The 5,153-nt window shown below is 43.4% G+C and overlaps 1 pseudogene; it reads left to right on the forward strand.

The window, feature by feature from the left end:
* Window positions 1-226: 226 nt before the first annotated feature.
* Window positions 227-881, forward strand: LOC144891641 (uncharacterized; annotated as a pseudogene).
* The last annotated feature ends 4,272 nt before the right edge of the window (window positions 882-5,153 follow it).

Genomic DNA, 5,153 nt, shown 5'->3' on the forward strand with positions numbered 1-5,153 from the left:
TCCGTTTTATTTCAACATCACAAAGGACAAACTGGGAAGAAGTTGAACACATGCTCATTGTGTCCTAAGGATTTTGCACACTCGTGCACATTGAGACAAAATTTGTGAAGAATCAGCACAAGCGTTGTAAGGATTTTGTGGTTATCAGCAGCAAGTCAAAAGGATCAAATGGAGATGGACACATCAAGTTGTGGGAAGACTGCGTTGCACCTGCTGAAACCCGCGAATGAAGATAACAACCAACGAGGGAATGTACAAGTGTTATGTGTGTTCAAAGGTTTTTAATCAGTTATCAAATTTAAATAAACACAAACTAATTCACACGGGGGAGAAACCGTACAAGTGTGCTGTGTGTTCAAAGGTTTTTCGTCAATCATCAAGCTTAAATAAACACAAACTAATTCACACGGGGGAGAAACCGTACAAGTGTGCTGTGTGTTCTAAGGCTTTTCGTCATTCATCAAATTTAAATACACACAAACTAATTCACACAGGGGAGAAACCGTACAAGTGTGCTGTGTGTTCTAAGGCTTTTAGTCGTCCAGGAGCCTTAAATCAACACAGACACATTCACATTGGGGACAAACCATTCAAATGTTCTGTGTTCAAAGGGTTTTTCTCATCCATCAAGCTTAAATAGACACAAACTAATTCACACGGGGGAGAAACCGTAGAAGTGTTCTGTGTGTTCTCAGGTTTTTAGTCGTCCAGTAGCCTTAAATGAACACAGACACATTCACATTGGGGACAAACCATTCAAATGTTCTGTGTGTTCTGAAGGTTTTCGTCATTCATCAACTTTAAATACACACAAACTATTTCATACGGGGAGAAACCGGACAAGTGTTCCGTGTGTTCTAAGGTTTTTAGTCGTCAATTAGCCTTAAATGAACAGACACATTCACATTGGGGACAAACCATACAAGTGTGCTGTGTGTTCGAAGGTTTTTAATCAGTTATCAAATTTAAATAAACACAAACTAATTCACATGGGGGAGAAGACACCGCACACTAGAAACTCACCCACATGTGGAGATAGCAGCCAACAACACAAACATACACACCTATACATGCATATATGGACACGCACACAATCACACAAACACAACTCACACACACACACGAAGGTGGATACTTTGAGACCTGGGTTGCACCTTCTGAAACATGTGTAAGGGATTTCATTCGAATCTCAGGCTAATTAGGGGCAATATGACCCATTTGCCTCCCTGGCGTCTGACTGTCTTGTTTTGGGAAGCTGTTGACAAAATCTTTGTTTGACCTTGCATCAACATTCTTTCCTTATGAGCAGCACCCCACCTGCCGAGCCTTTCTCCTTGCTACAATCTGTGAAACTGGGGAAATGTTTTGAGTTCCTTGTCCTTTGAATAAAAGTATGTGAAGCAGAATACAAATTGTGATTCCTTGAGATGTTGAGATGAGATAACACAGCCCCCCTCCTGGAACCGTAGCTCCTGGAAGGTTCATTACAGGTGCTACCCACCCAGTCTTGCAACTTACTGACTCACACTTAATCAGCCTATGAAATAAATCAGGAGGGCTGTGCGAAGTGAACCATATCGACTTACCTGTTCTCCATACCGTTCTACCCCCTTAAGCAACAACTTACATTTCAAATATTTACAATCATTAGAATCCTCGTTCGTAAATCCTGGGGAGGAAGAGAAAAACAGCAACACACACAAACCTACGTTAACCACAAAACTTATCAACCATTGCAAAATTTCACTAAAAAGAACATACCCCTTCCTTCAGACCACGTTCCCCCGTGGGTGCCACAATACCAAATGTTACCTGCGGGGCCATCCCAATGGGCCCCAAATTTCCACGGGCCCTGTCCTGGTGTTACAGGTGAGTGACCTGGCTCGGTGGATTTCACCCTCATTCATTCACACAAATCCCTTAACCATTCACACACGTTTCAAAAATCAACAAAGCACAAAGGCATCAAAGCACGCATTTCACCACCCTGAAGGACCATGGCAAAGATGTCATCACACGTGTGTGCGTTTCTACGACGCAGCGGGTAGGTACCGTAAAAGCAAGACGGTGGGGGCGCTTGAGGCTGTGGTACCTGTAATGGTATTACATTAGTTGTGTGGAACCGGAAGTGCTTGCTTGCGTTTTGGAGTATGAAGGCGGAGTTCCGGGGTCGTCGGGGTCGTCGACATGAACATGATTCCGGGTGTTGCAATAAGTGATTGTTCTCTTTGACATCACCTCGTGATCTATTTTACATCGGAACTTTACATGGTGGCAGCGGTTTTACGACGCATATTCGAGCTCATCGAGGCAAAAAGTCAGTGTTTCCCGTTCTTCTTATAATCGGCTCATTCCTCGTTGACCTCGCAGCCACCGTTCACAATGGCGGACCTGGCGAGAATGCCGTGCATGGATTGGACCGCGCTTAACACAGCGGCGGCCTTTAAGATGTTTAGGCAGCGATTGGGGCTGTACTTTCAAGTTTGAGGCATTACAGAGAACAACCAGGTGCCACTGATCCTGCTTCAAGTGGGAGAGGAAGGCCTCAACCGGTACAACACATGGACTTTAACAGAAAAACAGCGGCAGCAACCTGCACATATTTTCAATTGCTTCCTGGAACAAATGGAACCCTCGGATAACTTCAGGATCTGTCGACTGGAGCTTCGTTACTGCTGCCAGAATCTCGGTGAGTGGCTGGTTGCCTTCATCAGCCGGTGCAAGCTTCAATCTCAGAAGTGTGATTTCAGCTCCAAACAAGAAGAGGATCACCGCTTGATAGAACAGATCATTGCAAGTACCCAAATGTCCGACTTCAGAAGGAGCTTCTGACAAAACCTAAGACCTTTACTCTTAACGAGGCCTTGAAACTGAGGTGCACATATGAGGCGTCGGCCACATACATCAAACAGCTGCATACTATGAGTGATTTTGCTAACAAAGCAACCGACAACGTAAACATCTCCATAGCGGGGCAGATATGTGAAACAATTGTTCAGATTGTGGTAAAAGCACCAAATTTCGTACAGTTCATCTTGAATACATATTAATCGATTTCAGATATAGTGCCAAGAACGAAATCACCCTGGTGGCCATATTTGGCCAAAATCCAAAAAGGCCACCAGCCGAGCCGTGAATTTCTATTAAACCCGATATTTTCTTTAATATTCAAGCTACAGACATGAATAAAACATCATTTTGTATGTTTTCAGACACAAGGAATCCAATTACAGCATTAATTCTTTCATAAAATACATTTATTTCAACATAATGGGCTTTGTAGAGCTATGTAGAGTCTCGAAAACAGTGCACATTCACTTTTAAGTGATGATAGGTGTGTTGCTTTAGATGAGACCTATGGTGGTGGTCGGCTGAACAAAGGTATGTTGTTTCTCTTGATGGGATCCATTATAGGGGTTGTTCTCTCTAACATACGCTCTTTGACATATTGCTCATACTGCTGCTGGCCCAAATTCTCTATGGAGCGCACGTTATCCGCTATTTCTGAATCAACAATATCTCGGCTATCCAAGACCAGCAAGTCCCCGCTTTCATCTGTGAATGGATTTCCCATGTCATCAATTACTTGAACGAGCGTCGTGACCTCTTTTGCAAAGGAGACTTGTGCGGACAGCGTATGCTCATGATGCTTAAGATTGTTCTTCGAAGTACTGCTCTCGAGGGCAACTGTTTCAAAGCCATGTACAACCCTAGCCAGTTCAGGACCTGCTACCATCCACTGTAGGAGTGCTCGTGGTTTTTGCAGAAGACCAACCGCCCCACCATCACTCTTTACTACCGCATTATTTTGTTCGTGTGCATGATCTATGGCAAGAGCTGAGAATGGACGATTTGTTTTGTGCACCACAAAGTCACCTTGTTCAAACTGCCTCGCTACATCAGGAAGTCTGTCCTGCAGTGTAACCATGTCCCGAATATGAACGGGAATCCATCTGGAATAGTGTGTTTGATCAAGGGCAAAGAACCAGGGAGCCATTGCTTCTAGGGCTGCGACGTAGAGTGCGAAGTTCCCTTCACGAATAGACCTCACTTACACCAAAACGAGGAGCTCTAATTGTATAATTATCAGCCAGTACTGGAACTGTGGAGACATCTCAGCCTGTTTAAGGCACCACTTGTCAAAGGCCAATGGTTCTATTTCCTCACACAAGTAGGTGTCGTAAGCTTTACGCATGAGGATTGACAATGCACCAATATAGCCACCGCTAGCTTGCCCAAGTCATGAAAACATTTCAAATTGTCAGCCAATGTGTCATAACCAGCTCCCACATCTGTTCGTTTTGATAGTGCAGGACACTGAAGTGGTGCAGTCGAACGTTCTTGAAATAGCACACATATTGTCCAATCAATAGGTCCTGGTGTGTTTCGAGGTGAGGACAGCTTCTCATGTTCAATGAGCTTACACTTTTTCCGTGTCGACATTGTGGGAGCTCCGAAGGTTCAGACTTAACACCTGGATGGCATCATTGGCGCCATACATGTAGACCTGACAGAAAAGAGAAAAGAATTGTTTCTGAATACAGTTAATAGTCATATTAGAAAGAAAGCATTCACCTTTCCGACTGATGTCATCGTGAATATTCCAAATTGTAATCCGGTCAATTGTTCGTCGATTGTTGACAATTTCGACACAAACATGCCCTTTATGCTGACATATATGCATTTTATGAAAGAATTAATGCTGTAATTGGATTCCTTGTGTCTGAAAACATACAAAATGATGTTTTATTCATGTCTGTAGCTTGAATATTAAAGAAAATATCGGGTTTAATAGAAATTCACGGCTCGGCTGGTGGCCATCTGGGATTTTGGCCAAATATGGCCACCAGGGGGATTTTTTTCTTTGCACTATATCTGAAATTGATTATTATGTATTCAAGATGAACTGTACGAAATTTGGTGCTTTTACCACAATCTGAACAATTGTACTGATATTTGCCACTTCGCTGCCCCGCTAGCAGTCAGCCTCCTCAATGCGCAACAGAAGAAACCTCACACAGTCGGAGAGACTCTGATCAAGCCATGTGCTCTGAAGATGGCTAGGATTCTGCTTGGAGAAGAAGCTGAAAAAAAGTTCAACAAAATTTCTCTGTCAAATAATACGGTTCAAAGGAGGATTGCTGACTTGTCTA

Source organism: Myxine glutinosa, chromosome 4 (genome assembly GCF_964187855.1).
Source record: "Myxine glutinosa chromosome 4, kmMyxGlut1.1, whole genome shotgun sequence".
Taxonomy (NCBI): Eukaryota; Metazoa; Chordata; class Myxini; order Myxiniformes; family Myxinidae; genus Myxine; species Myxine glutinosa.